The sequence below is a fragment of the Sciurus carolinensis genome, unplaced genomic scaffold (genome assembly GCF_902686445.1).
Source record: "Sciurus carolinensis unplaced genomic scaffold, mSciCar1.2, whole genome shotgun sequence".
NCBI classification, from domain to species: domain Eukaryota; kingdom Metazoa; phylum Chordata; class Mammalia; order Rodentia; family Sciuridae; genus Sciurus; species Sciurus carolinensis.
Window position 1 is genome coordinate 772,159 of NW_025920137.1, and position 14,858 is coordinate 787,016.

At 37.4% G+C, this 14,858-nt stretch overlaps 1 pseudogene; it reads right to left on the minus strand.

Annotated features, from left to right (window-relative positions):
- Positions 1–10,232: 10,232 nt before the first annotated feature.
- Positions 10,233–13,914, minus strand: LOC124974197 (protein mono-ADP-ribosyltransferase PARP16-like; annotated as a pseudogene).
- Between the last annotated feature and the right edge of the window lie 944 nt (positions 13,915–14,858).

Here is a 14,858-nt window from a genome sequence, read left to right on the forward strand (position 1 = left end):
AGCTGCCCTGCCTGGCTCCGATAAGCCACCTCTATCTGGGCCTGCCACCCAGGCCGAGCTTTACCCAGTGGGCAGACTCACCCGTGGCTCCACTTCAGTCCGAGTCTCTCAATGCCTCCCCTTCTTAACTCCTGGGTTGTGGAGCGACCGGAGGTGCAGTCTCCCTCTAGGCCACCATCTTGGATCGCCCCAAGAAGTCTTTATTATTATTCACTTTTTCATGATCATTTTCTGTGTTATCTCATATGTAGAAATATAACTCACATAAATCTATAGCTGGAATCTGTTGTACAACAGCAAGTCTAGAAGATTCTCCTTAAGTTTATTACTTATAAAATACTTACAAAATCAAAGGGTGTTGAATATCTGTACTATCCCATCATCTCATTTTATACTTTAGAAGGGACAAGATCATGAATCCAGAAAGTACACATAACTTCAGCTAAAATATGTACTAAATGGGACCTTGAAGGTCATAAGGAAAGTTTCATCAATTACTGCAGACAATTGACTGAATCCAGCTGGAAGCCAAATGGAAACTATAGAGTCTAAGGGTGGCATCATATTTCTTATGATAGAAAGAAGTGCTTTTTGAGGGCCAAAATAATTTAACAGCAAAAAATAATGTAAGGGGAGAAAGCAATATTCAAGTATGCATGTTGTGGTTTATGCTTAAATTTCCAGGCAGGATACCCTTTGAGGTCTGTAAATTCTATTTTTGGACAGCAGAAACCCAGATTCAGACCAGCATTGAAGGTCAATATTTTAGCTAATGTCAGTAAGCATATCACAATATTCAAAGCCGGAAGAGACTGAGCACTCAGTACATTTGTTACAATAGCAGAGTCAAAAAGGCAGCAGACACTGTAAGTTCTGTTCCTTTTTTTGTTTGTTTGAAAATAGTTTTATTTCTCTCATTGAATTACTTTGGCACCATTGTAAAAATAAGTGCCCATATTCATATGGGGCCATTCATGGACTCTGTTCCATTAATTTATGAGTCTTATTTTTATGCTCATATTATAAACTCAGAAAGAACAAGGAATACTTGGTTAATAAAAATAATCCAGAGACACAGTAGAATCACAGTGTAAAAGATAGAATCAAATATCTTTCCATATTTTAAAAAAAATATGTAAATACCGATACAAACATCATAATGAATGCTGTTAGAAACTCTATTAACTAAGTTTGTAAAGAAAATATTAACAGAAGTCCAGCATGGTGGCGCATGCCTGTACTTCCAGCAGCTCAGGAGGTTGAAGCAGGAGGATTGCTAGTTCAAAGCCAGTCTCAGAAATGGTGGGTGGTAAGCAACTCAGTGATACCCTATCTCTAAATAAAATATAAAATAGGGCTGGGGATGTGGTTCAGTGGTCCACTGTCCCTGAGTTCAATCCCAGGTACTCCCTCCACAAAAAAAAAAAAAAAAATAGAAATTAAGAATATATATGGAAAGCTATTATTTTATAATTTTTCATAAAATAATAATTATATTTTCTATGTTTTTACCTAATATTTGTTTCAAATAATTAGCTTTCAGTCCCCATTAATTTAAATTGTGAATACAATTGGTTAAATAAAATAGCTTTATTCACATTTGAAATTGAAGTGAAGCACTCTTAATAAGTGTTAGGATGATAAACTAAGGCTTATGCAATCAGCCAAACTAGATAAACATTTCCCAATTCAATGGGAAATGTTATTAATATCACCTTTGAATATACCCCAGTTGTTCTTTTTCTACTTCTGAGTCACCATTATCTCTTGCCTACAATGTTGAATATCCTACTAGGCCATATGCCCGCTTCCTCCTCTATTCTACATAGTTCTTATAAGTAGCCAGAGTGATTTTTCAAGCTGGAAATATAATCATGTCAATTAGTCCACTGAAATCTCTGTGAAGGCCATTTTAAGAGAATATGCAACAAATTTACATAGTCAACAGTTTTAAGTGCAGGGTGATAAAAATGGAGAATAAGATTAGAATTAGTCGGAGTCTCACAGAGATTTTTTTTAACTGATTTTCTCAAGGAAAAGAGATGGTACAAACTAGAAAGTCAATCAATTGTTTACATGCTCAGATTTCTATTTAAAATACTATAAAATCGTACTTTCTAATTTAATAAATAAAATTTATTAAATATGAACCTGGGAAAGTTTTTAATCCCCCCCCATTGTCTAATTGACATTAGGGAAATAAAAATGTACTACCTTATATTTTAAAAGATTTTGCACAGCAGGCAGTTCATACTAGAAAATGAAAGTGATCATTTCAGCAAATACCACCAAAAAGGCTTTTATTCCTTTAAATTTAGGTTTCTTTTAGAAAATATTTTAATTATAATTTTAAAATAATTGAAAGAAACTGTAATGAGAACCTTGTCTTCAAATAATTATTTCATCAAGTATTAAGCTAAAACTTTTAAAGAAAAATGTTAGTATTTAATCACATTACATTTTATTTGTCCATATCAAAACATTTAAAATCAGTTTATCTTATCTTTATCTCATTATTTTAAACATTGATATTTGTATTTTTTGTTTGTTTGTTTGCATGACTGAATATCTTTAGTTGTCATTCAGTAAGCTAGACAATACTGAAGGGGAAGACCATGAATCTGGTATTAAAAATATTGAGTCAGAAGAGCCTACATGATATCAAGGTACAGATTTATTAGTTGATTGGATTTGGGTCTGAGGCTGCAGAGGAAACCTGATTATTCATGGCAAATGATGAATTAAAGCATGAGAGTGGAAAAAAAATAGACCTAAGTTGGCATGGAAGAGGACTTGAGACAGGAAAAAAACTAAAAACTATATAACACAAACATAAATTCATTAATTACCTTTTCAACCTGTGTCTCCTTCCAAGCCTCTCCATTGTTTAAAAATCAAGATTATCTTTTCTTAAAGTTTTCCTATTCTTTTGTCTCCAAAAATATTGTCACTGCATAGTAGTGGAGGCAAAACATGGACTCTTGAGCCATATTTTCTACAACTGAAACCCTGCTCAACTACCTCTTTGTGACTTTGTGCAGGTTACTTAACAATTCTGGTTCAGTTTTCCTGTCTATCAATAGTAAATTACTTCATAGAGTGGTTAAAGCAAATTAAATCAGTTAATTTAGTGGGGGTTGTACTGGGGATTGAACCCAAGGGTGCTTAACCACTGAGGTACATACCAGCCCTTTTTAATATTTTATTTTGAGACAGAGTTTCACTGAGTTTCTGAGGCTGACTTTGAACTCTGGATCTTCCTGCCTCAGCTTCCCAAGCTGTTGGGATTATAGGCGTGAGTCACAGTGCCTGGCTAAATCACTTAATTTTTAAAAGAGCTTCAAATGTGCTATGTAATCTACAAGCATGTATTAAGTAAATAGACAAAAACTGTCAGTTTTTGTTATGAACTCCTTCATGTGCATTCTTTTCTGATTCCCATTTAACCAATGCTCCACATATCATTAGCTCACCACTTTACTTAAAATTCTTTTTTTTTTTTTTTTTTTTTTTTTTTTGGTGGTATTGGGGATTGAAATCAGTAGCACTGTACCACTGAACTACATCCTCAGTCTTTTTTCAAAATTTTTTACATTTGAGATAGGGTTTCTGAGAATTGAACTTGTGATCCTGCCTCAGTCTACCAAGTTGCTGGGATTACAGGCATGTGGCACTGTGCCCAGCTTAAAACTCACTTTTAAAAGGTCACTAATGATCTCTTAATAATGAAATTAATCACTTTTTCCCTTTTCATCTTCTTCAGATGCTTTGCATGAATTAATCCAGTGGAGTCCTCAATTCTCTTGATATCTGGGTCTTCTTGGTGGCTAAAACCTTCTGTTTCTGCTACTACAACTACTTCTAGTTATAGTTTTGGTTTTTTTTTTTCAGCTTTATAAAATGCATCCACTAACCTTCCTGCCAAAATGTCCTTCCTCAGTACTCCCTTTTTGATGCCAGCTCGTCTTACAGCTTCCACCTCTATGCCACCATGCTTAGACTGATCTCCAGATTTACACTTCCAACTCCATGCTGCCCATTTCTATGTGGCTATCCCATTAGACTTCAACATGTACAAAAAGTGAATTTGTAATCTACACTAACCTTATCATTCTATTTCTGATTATGGCATCATATTCTTCAAAGGTCTAAAATCTGTGAATTAGATTGGATATCTTTTTCTCCCTCAACAGATTACCTATGGAGTCTTGACACTTTTATGTCAAGCAACCAACAATACTGTCATAACTCAAATTCAGGACTTTACTGCCATGCCCCAAACTTATCCCATTATCCCTTCAAAATTAATTACAGTAAGTATCTAATCTTTAGCTTTAAAAGTCCAGATTCAGCTATAGAAATTTCTTCCTTATAGGCTTTTTATAGAACAAAATGACTTTCTGTAATGAAAATCAGACTCATCAAAAAGTATGTGTCCATTAGAATTAAACCACTCATTATCTGGACCCCAGTCTACTTTCTTATGCACAGAAGCTCCCCCAGCCCCATTTCCTCTTTTACACATATATTATATTCAGTCATTACTTGGTAGCACTCCAACTGTTCCTTTTTCCTGAAAGCTTCTTCCACACTTTATCCTCGCCAAGAAGTATAATTCTGATGTCTCTTTCTAAAGGCTTTCCAGCAACTGCTCCTTGAACAGTTAGTACATAAAAAACAAACTATATTTCACTCACTCTCTCAAGGGCACTTGTTTATATATGGCTCCCACACTTGACTCTGAAAAATTTAACGACATTTAACGAATTCCCAGTGCCTGGCATAATGCCAGTAAATGTATAAAGTGTGTGGCCACTGGCTGAATTGGTGGAAATCCTATCAAAAGAGTATCTCCTATTCTCAAGGGTTAGCGCTAAAGGGCTTGCCTATAGCTGGCTCCTGCAGATAGTCTCCCAGGCCTCACCTCTGGCACTTTCTACAGGGCGCCAGGGTCCAGCACTGGAGCCAAATGCTGGGTCCTGGGTTGGGGTACCAGGATGCGGTCCCTGGTGTATCCTTGGGCTCCCCACTTCAGAAGCTGGGAAAGGGGTGGGGCGCAACGTGGGCGGGACTAAGGGTTTAATTAAGTTCCCCAGGGCCTAGGCTAGCCTCTTGGCCCTCTTTCCAGTGCAGGTCCCAGGTGATCCAGGGCCCCAAGGGGTTCCATTTTGAGAGATCTCGCACCCCAACCGGGCACTCTGGCCGTCCAACTTACAGACCCCAGGGAAGGTTGCCATCAGGATCCCGCACCGCCAGGAGCTCCTGCACCTCCGGGCTCCGGGAAGCGGGAGGGGCAGGGAACCCGAGCCAAAGCTGTATTTCTTTTGTAGTGTCATAAAAATAAGGGGAAACTGCAAATATCAACAAATAATCATATTTTAGGGTTATAACTCAATATTTTTAAATTGATAATGATGCATGACACAAATCACTTGGAGACCAAAATAATGTGCTATGTTGAAATGTTTCTTCATCCTTTTAAACATTTTTGAATGCCAAGAAAGAGTAGTAATAAAATACCTCATGGTCTTGAAACACAGCAGACTGTTTCTGCAGGAAAAGACTGAATTTATATTCATTTCTTACACATATTTGAAAAATTATGTAATTCATTCAATCCAATAATGAAGCAAGCAGCTAGTAAGGTGCATTTAACAAACAAAGGTCATATAAAAATTAAAAAATAAGTACATCAATCACCAGCAAAATTACCATTCTAAGTTGAGTTCTCATTGTTATCACCATAAAGAGTGGAAAACATTTACTTGTTTCTGACAAGTAATATTCTTTAAAAGACAAGATCCGGATTGCAATGCAACAAAGGTTTAGGCAAATGATAACTGCTGTTTTTTTATGTAGGGTTTTCCAGAATGGTATCAGTACACTAAAACCTCCAAGAGGAATCACCTATGATTCACCAAAGCCTTTTGAAATTGCTAGGTCTTTAAGATCCATCGAACTGGTTATATAAGTAATTATTTTGCTATTTCATTTTAGAATTTAATTCCTGAATTAGATTTTTTCCAGACTGGATTATTAAGGAATGTCTTTGATTCTAATACTTTTCCTTCAATGTAAATTATGTGTTGAGATTTCAAGGGTGTACAAGTTAATAAAACATATGACCTTACGTGGATTAATTTTTAAGTAGGCTGCAGGAATTTTGTGATTATGAAAGGATATATACAAATATTGATTCACCCTATTTATTTGTGCTATTTTCCAAAAGTTTCAATTTCTTTTTTTTTAATGATGCTCATAAAAAGATACAGTCTAGAGATTCACTTTCAATGAATCCTAAATTATAAAAAAAAAAATCCTGGCTATATATTAGATTTCTGCCCAGTAGAATACTGGGTCTGAAAATAGCCACTTGTATTAACAAGTTTAGTTCCCAGCACCTGCACAAAACTGAGGGTATCACCACCACACAGTGGGCTCAGCTTTGTCTAATTCAATGATGTCAGTGAAGAGACATGTGTGTCTTAACCAACGTATTTGGAGTTTCTATGTAGAAAAGATATTAAAAATTTAATGTCATCATATTTATTAAATTGATCACTTGTGTGAGATTTTTAAAAGACTTCTTTATATCAGAGACAAATTATACTCAACTTTTGGTTTTTGAAAGCAACTCTAACCTTTAAAATTTTTGTTCCATTTTTATACCTTGGTCTTTAATAATTTGAACTTTATTTTGTAGGTACGTAAGACAAAAAGTAAAACCACCTTTTCCAAATGTAAAATACGATATTTATTAATACTGTTCATTTATATTCTGGAGATGCAAGTTGTTTATGATATACATTTCTGATAACAGAGGCTATAGGAATGTAACATTCAATAATAATACACACAGTATTTGAAATGAAGAGTTTTTATATATCTGTTTAGATTTTCCTGCATAATAAAAGAGATGTATCTTACTTTTTATCTCTACTACATTTTATTGCAATTCTCTGTCTCCCTATTGGTTGTAACTTTAGCTAGGTGTATATTTTGGCCAACCTCCTGTGGTAAAAACCCTCAAGAGGTTCTCACAAAAAACTATATGGAAAGATGAACAAAGTCACTTGTTTTTCTCCTTATTAAGGGCTTCCTGTTTTCACCATTAGAACTGCTATTCACAAATGTGGCCCCCACTCCTTTTTTACTTTTTGTGGAGGCAGTAATTGGGTATGACTGGATCTGTGTGGGAGAAAGGACAATAATAAAGTGGTTGATCATTCTTGACGGTGTCAATGGAATGAATTGAACTGTAGGTAAACACCTGAAGTAAAAAATAGGAAGCAAATCCTATGAATAGTTTCACCGAGAGGATTTAGCTGGACAATTATTAGAACAATACTGGGTCGGTTTTAGTCAGATGCCAGAATGTAAGAATAAAGGATAAGAACAAAAGTTCTATACATTGGAAACTGAAGCGCATAGTTCAAAGAGCAGTAATGTTTTGATAGCTCAAAACTCTTGTCTCTGAATGTTTGACTCAGAGTAGCTGCATGGCTTGGTAATAATCTACAATAGTCTGCTGTTCAGATACCTTGCCAAAATGGTATATTTTTCCTGCTTTTATTCCCTTCTTGAATGTCACCTTGTTTCCATGGATACTTTGAGACTTGATGGCTCTTTGCATCTCACACATTTGTAGAGTACATTTTCAGATGTCCAAGCCATGTTTTATTGATAGTAAAGTACTGCTAGTAAAGTCCTATTTACTACAACTGTACGGTTTATATGCTACACTTAAAGGAGTCTTCTCTGAATCCAGATTTTTTTTTTTCCTTTTTCCTTTCTTTGCAGTACTGGGAATTGAATCCAGGGCCTGCATTCTACCTCTGAGCTACATTCCTACTCATTATTAAAGTTTACTTTTTAGATAGGTCTTACCCATTATCTAGGCTGGCCTTGAACTTGTGATCCTCCTGCCTCAGTCTCCAGAGCTGCTGCAGTTACAGGCTGTGTACTACCATGTCTAGTTTGGTTTCTTTGTACCTTTCTAAGCTGCCTCAGCCTTGCCTCATATCGCCACAGCCAGCCTGCAGCCTGTGCAGTGCTTTCTATGAAGGCACTGGGAGGGATACTTTGCTTTGGAAGATGACTTAGTGTAGATGAAAGAAAGTATTTGGGAGTCTCATTTAATCACTCTGAGTGGTACTACAGAAGTTTAAAAACAGGCTACTATTGTGCGGTCTATGCTAGATCTCCTGGGTTGGGGACTACAGGTACTTACTATTATGCCATGTATTACAGCGCTATAAAACTAAATTTTTGCAGTGAAGGGCCTTAAGTAAAGGAAAAGAAATTTTCATATAAACATTTAGGCTATCTTTTTAAAAGAATCTATAATTTATTCCCTTTGAAGAAAGAGTGTTTCTCCCCCTTCCTTCTCTCTTTAAAAAAAAAAAAATAAACAGATAAACAGGAGAAATCTAGATAATACTTGAAAAATGAATGTTAGTAAAATATCACCTTTGTTACTTCTCTGAAATAATTTTCTCAGACAAGAATCATCAGTGGATATAAAAAACTAAAATTTGAAGAATGCCGGTTAATTCCAAGTACAAAAATATTAGCTCATAGTTTACTTACTAGTGGTAGCTATGACAAAAAAAAAAAAAAGTTACCTTTATCATGCAATAATCCAGTGGTTAGAACCATAGGTGGATGACTAAAGGGTACATTATAAAAATAGGAGAATTGGACATTTTATAGATAATATGATAGAGCATGAAGAAGTACAGCATCTTTTGTGGAATATCTTTGCAAAAATTTCAATCGTATAGTACTAAATTTTAATTTTTTTTAATTAGGAAAATATCTTTATTATTTTTGAAATGTTTCAATATTCAATGTAAAAACCATGTTATTGGCTTTTTCACAATTTATAAATTGTAGAAAAATTATTCTTCCCCCTCTTTACAGCAATTTCACTCCGAAATTGGACAGGGCTCCATTACAGCTGAAACTCAGCAGGAAAAAGGGAAAGAAAACACAACAAAGTCAGGCTGTGTTTCTCTGGACAGCCAAAGCTTTTCCTACACATTAAAGCTCAGGCTGAGTCCTCTGAAGGAGGCTCAATCATATGAATTTGTGACACACTGAGTGGGCCTCTGTCTCCAAGGCCAGCATCCCACTGATGGTCTATAATGTGGCACTTGAGGCTGGCAGGTCACAATCAAGGCAGCTTCATGAGAATATGAACAGGAGCAAGCCTAAGGCTCAGATCCCTCACTCTAGAATGCAGCCAGGAGAGAGGCTGTGCATCCAAGCCAAAGGGTGCTGTAGGTTTTGAAATTTCCTTTTCTTAGTTCACAAAGACTAATTTGTTAAATAGCTACTTTTAAAAAGTCAGAAAACAAACATTTGGTTCCATTTCAGCTATAATCAACAGTTGATAATTTTTAGAAAAAGATGCCTTGAGTTGCTCTATATTGTTAAGTCTATATTTCTTTTAAAAATCAGGGCCCTGACTCCCTCCTTTCTCATCCATGGTTTACGGGGAGGGAGGTACAGCTATAGCAGAGGGCTGTTTGTTGATTTGAGAAAACTGTTAAAATGTTTTGCACTCACACACAAGAACGGATGGAATCCAAAAACCATCCCACTGATTTTTATGAGAAACATGACTGTCCCTCTTGGGTGTCTCAAGCCAACACAAGGCAACTGCTGCCTGGTGATTTAATACCCACTACACACTTTCCTGCCTTCCAGAAGGCATTAGAGAAAGGGCCAACCTCCACCAGCAATGATTGTAAACATACCACTGACAGCTTGGACACTTTGTTTTTAAATGCAGCAGGACTTTTTCCTTTGGCCCTGGCTGAAGAACCAACTCCCTTGTTTTGCTTAGGAAGGAGCAGATGGGAGGGCTCCCGGGAAAACTACAAGTGAGGGGTTAGGGGTCCCAACTGACTGGAGTGTGACTGGGAGCATCATCAAAGGCAATCAATACATTTATGGCATATTAAAAAATTTTCCTGTGGCCCCTAACTAGTCCCCAGACTTGACCTGGTCGGACATGAGGCACAAGATAAGGAAACAATATCATAAGGCACGTGGTTGAGGTGGTCCCCACACCAGACCCAGAAAGATTATCTTTTAACATGATTCCAAAAGTGTTGGAAAGCAGAGGAGTTGATGACACTCACTATGAGCAGCAGCAGCAGATACAGGAACATCATGAGCATAAACCAATGGCTGGAAAACCAGGAGAGCTGGCTCGAAGCCCTTGTTCAGGTGGCAGTGCAGTCATTATGGATGATGGAATGGAAGTTTTCTAGGCGGCTACTGTGGAAGGCGTAGATTAGGTCTCATTCTCCTTTGGTCTCATAAAACTTGCGGTTGGCTGGTTCAAAGTATGCAATTTCAAATAGGAAGTCCGGGGTGGGGACAGGCATGTGAGGGGCACCAGTCAGCTGCTGGATCTTTTCAAACTCTGTCTTCCCTGCACTGTGGATTGTCAGGACCTTGGAGGATAAAATCCAGCTCACCAGGTCCCAGGTCCATTGGTCTTCATCTCCAGGCGATTGGAGAAGTTCCTTCATGTTGGGTAACTTGCTGGCATCTGCAAGCAGGGCCTCGAAGTCCTTAGAGTTGAGTCTGGTGTAGGAGGAGGGGAGGGGCCACAGCACCAAGTCACGCTTGTAGCTCTGCAGCGCAGAGGCAGCGAAGAGGCTGCACCGGAGGTCCTGGGCCAGCATGTCACGGCCTGCCGCCCTACAGGGCTGCATCCTGTCCATTTTCTTGCTGTTGTAACAGAATACCTCAGACTGAATAATTCAAAATGAACAAACACTTATTTTGAAATAATAAACATATTTAAGTCCTTTTTGTCAATGTAGAATTTAAAAATTATTGTTTTTGGGAAAACAAGATTCAAGAAAAAACAATAAAGATCTGATACTCCACATCAGTAATTATCAGGGAAATACAAATCAAAATCAGAATGAGATATCATTTTACTCCAGTAAGAATGGCTATTATAGAAAACCTATATTGAACAAGAATTGGTGAGGATGTAGAGAAAATAAACACTTGCACGGTATTGGTGGGAATGTACAGTAGCACAGTCATAATGGAAAATGGTAAATGAAGTATTTTCTAAAAGAATTAAACACTGAGGGTTTGGGAATATAGCTCAGTTGGTATAGTGCTTGCCCAACAAGCACGAGGCCCTGGGTTCAACTCCCAGCACTGAAGGAAAAAAAAATAATTAAACATTGAGCTACTATATGATCCAGCTTTTCCAATATTGAAAATATATACAAATTAAATCAGTATGTCAAAAAGGATCTGAATTCCCATGTTTATTATAGCACTATTCACATTGGCCAAGAAATATAACTGAAGTGTCCATCAACTGATCAATGGATTTTAAAGATGCAGCACACAATGAAATACTTTTACCTATAAAAAATAATGAAATCTTATTATTTGCAGCAAAAGGGATAAAAATAAAAATCATTATTTTAAGTGAAATGAGTCAGACACAGGAAGATAGATAACACATTATTTTACTCATGCAAATTATAAAAGTTGATCTTTTCAAAGCTGAGTACGATTTGTACTGTTATGTATATAGTACAACTTAGAAAAAAATCAATCTGAGAAAACATGCCTGATACTCACTCAAATACTGATGTTTAATTGTGTCCATGAGTCCCGTCATGCAGGTGCATGTCAGGGCCCAGGAGAGTCAGGGAATACTGACCTGTCTCTCACCACCGGCCCCCAGCCAGAAAAATGGAATTAAGGGCAGTGCCAAAGTTCCAGACTCAAATGCTAACCAATAGCTTGTGTAGTTCTCCAAAACGTCATTAGCATAAATTTGGACCAATAGCGATGCTACTTTTTCCAAACCCTAATTAGCATAAATTTGGACCAATGGCGTTGACCCAAGCCCCATATTTACCCCTGGAGTGGCACATTCAAGCAGCAAAGTGCTGTGGGATTTGTGAGGTGAATTTGATGTTTTTTTTTTTTTTTTTTTTTTTTTTTTTTGCCAGCATGCGGGGAGCAGGGATTGGACCCAGGGACATTAATTATGGAGACCTTTGGATTCGGAAGACATGAACCACGCAAGAGGAAATTGGCCGTGAGCTTCCAAGGTCTGCTATTAGGAGCTGCTTTGCTGCCTGGGTTTGCAGCTTCCATGGAACCCACCTGCCGATGGGAGGAAGAAACTCTCCTTTCACCACAGGAACTTTTTAGAGAGGTATGTGTATCTATTCACACGTATCAATGAAAATGAGACTTGTTGATGTGGAAGGCTGAATGATGAAGTTTTTGAAAGCAATGCCAAAATCTACTTTTCATGGAATACCAGATAATCCCGTGGTAGGGTTTAGCGTAGGTTGCATGCATCAGACTAGATCATAGGTGCAGTGGTTTGGTGTTCTCTTTCCTTTTAAAAGAAACTATTTGAAAGGGCCTCATCATTAACATAATGTAAGAAAGCTAACAAATTCAGATTTTGTTCTCAGAGCAGAAGGAAATGAGCTGAAGGTTGATCAGTAAGGGGGACAGATGGCTGTAATACTCAGGTGGTTTGAGAGTTTTTTGGTGTGACAGTAGAGAATTGAGTAGAAGGAAATTTCAGCTACTCCAAGAAAGAATCTGGGCAAAAATACTCAAAAATAAAAATATTGAGATACTTTTTAGCGGTCTTACGGCTGTAACCTGCTTGTAGATTTATCATGCACATGAATTAAAAGATAAATTAGGAAACCCAGAAACCCAGAAGTACCTGGAGTAATTGGGACTGCAAGGAAAAGAATGATAAAAAAAAGTGCACTCAAAGCTCTCAGAATTTCCTGGAAAAGATGAATGTAGTTTTAAACCATGGTTTCTTATTTCTTAGCTAGTGTGGGCCAGCAGGGAATTAAGCCAGCAAGATCCTTGGAGTCACTGGAAGTGCTTTGCTGAAAGAAGCAGCATCTGCTCACCCCTACCTCTTGGGGGTTTAGAGTAAGCTTTAGAAGTCATTTGTTTCTCTTGCTTCAAATACTGTCTTTATTTAAACAAAACAAAACAAAAAAAGCCCCCACATTTTAAAATGGAGGTCTTGATTTGGCTTGTTTGAGAATGTACTTTTTTCATTTACTTTTCTGCTTAAGAGATTGGGAGAGGCAGTAGGTTTGGTGACTATTAAAAGAAAACCTTTTCCCCAATATTAGAAACCAAGAGAAAAAATGTCGGGAAGACTTCTTGATAGTCTATGTTGTAACTGTTACATTTCCTGGAAGAGGAAGCTGCCCTATAAATACTTGTAGTTATTTAAACCCAGAATACATGGCAAAACTGTACAAAGGAGGCAATAACATATGGGGAATGTGGTGGCCAGTAAAATTTGCTCCATTGTTTGGGTCTAGAAAGAAAGCAGGATTAAAAACAGGAGGGGACAGGAGCTCAGGCCTGAAGCAGTGTGATAGAGTAGAATATTTCAAAAGTCTGCAGGGACTGGAGAAAAAAGTCTGCGGGGACTGGAGAAGAAAAATTGTCTTCAAGAAGAGAACAAAAATCTCTAAAGCAACAATGTAAAAATAGAGAATTAGCGAATTAAAGGGGAGACATAACTAGCAATAGGAAGCATAAATTATAAATTTAGAAATTCCTGCTTTTAGTCATCCATCTGATACTTGCAGGCAAAAGTAGAGTCTAAGTCCTTATTATATGAACAGTTTACTTTAAAACTTCCAAGTGAACTTCACTTTTTTTCCCGTAAAGAGTGTATCGTGCCAATTTATTATAGAATGCAGTTAAAAAAAGTACTTTGAGGTTAGTCCCTCCAGTTTAAAAGCACTTAAAGGAACACTTGAACAGCTATGCCTGGCACAGGTAGTCCACGAACACGCGCGGGTCCAGGTGGCAGGTGATGGTGGTGCTCAGCAGGTCCTGCAGGTTCACCTCCTCCATCTAGCAGTCATGAAGCTCCAGTCGCCGCCGCCCTAGTCTGCTATGGCCACTCCTGAGAAGGGCGCGAAGGACTGCAGCATCACCCCGGGTGGCGCCCGCACCTCCCCCACCGCCCGAGCCGGCTGGCCATGCCGTCCTCCATCCCCGCGCTCCCGCCCGCGCGCCCCTGTGCGCCCCCGACCCCTGCGCTGGGCTTGGAGCCGAGTACTCTCCCCTCTGCGCCATGGCCGCCGGCTCCTGTTAACCATTTCGGGTTCGCGCAGCTGTAGGCCGCCGGCTGTCACCATGGTTCCTGGAGACTAGGCCTCCAAGCACCCGCCTGAACTTCACTTTTGAAAAAAAAATCAAAATCTTAATATGGAGTTTTTTTTCAATAACATAGGAGGTAAATATTACAATGCTATACAGCAGAATCCAGAAAGTCACACATGCATAATGTTTTATTTTTATATATAATTATGCTTCTAAATTTATGCATTTAAATTTGTTTTGATGTTTGAGTTGCCACACAAATGAAAATTTTCCAAATAATACTACACAGAAAATGTTACTTATAAAAGTCTAAGTATTTTAATAACCACAATACAAATAAAATTTCAAAATGAGGAATTACATATAAAGGCAAATATAAAACAAGGAAAGATGAACAAAATTGAGCAATAAAGATCAAACCAAAATATCTTCACATTCAACATCATAACTTTAATATAAATTTATATTCTAATATAAAATGATATGGAAGAAAGTGCTTTCAATATTTATGAAAATTATAAATATCTCTAATTTGCAATTAACTCCTTCAAATAGATTACAAAAGACAAATAATAGAACTGTAAACATAGAATGTAACTATGCAATTGAGATAAAAATGAAAAAGGCAACTAGACTATTGAACAATAATATATTATAGGTAATGTGAAAATAGTATTCAAAAATAATATTGA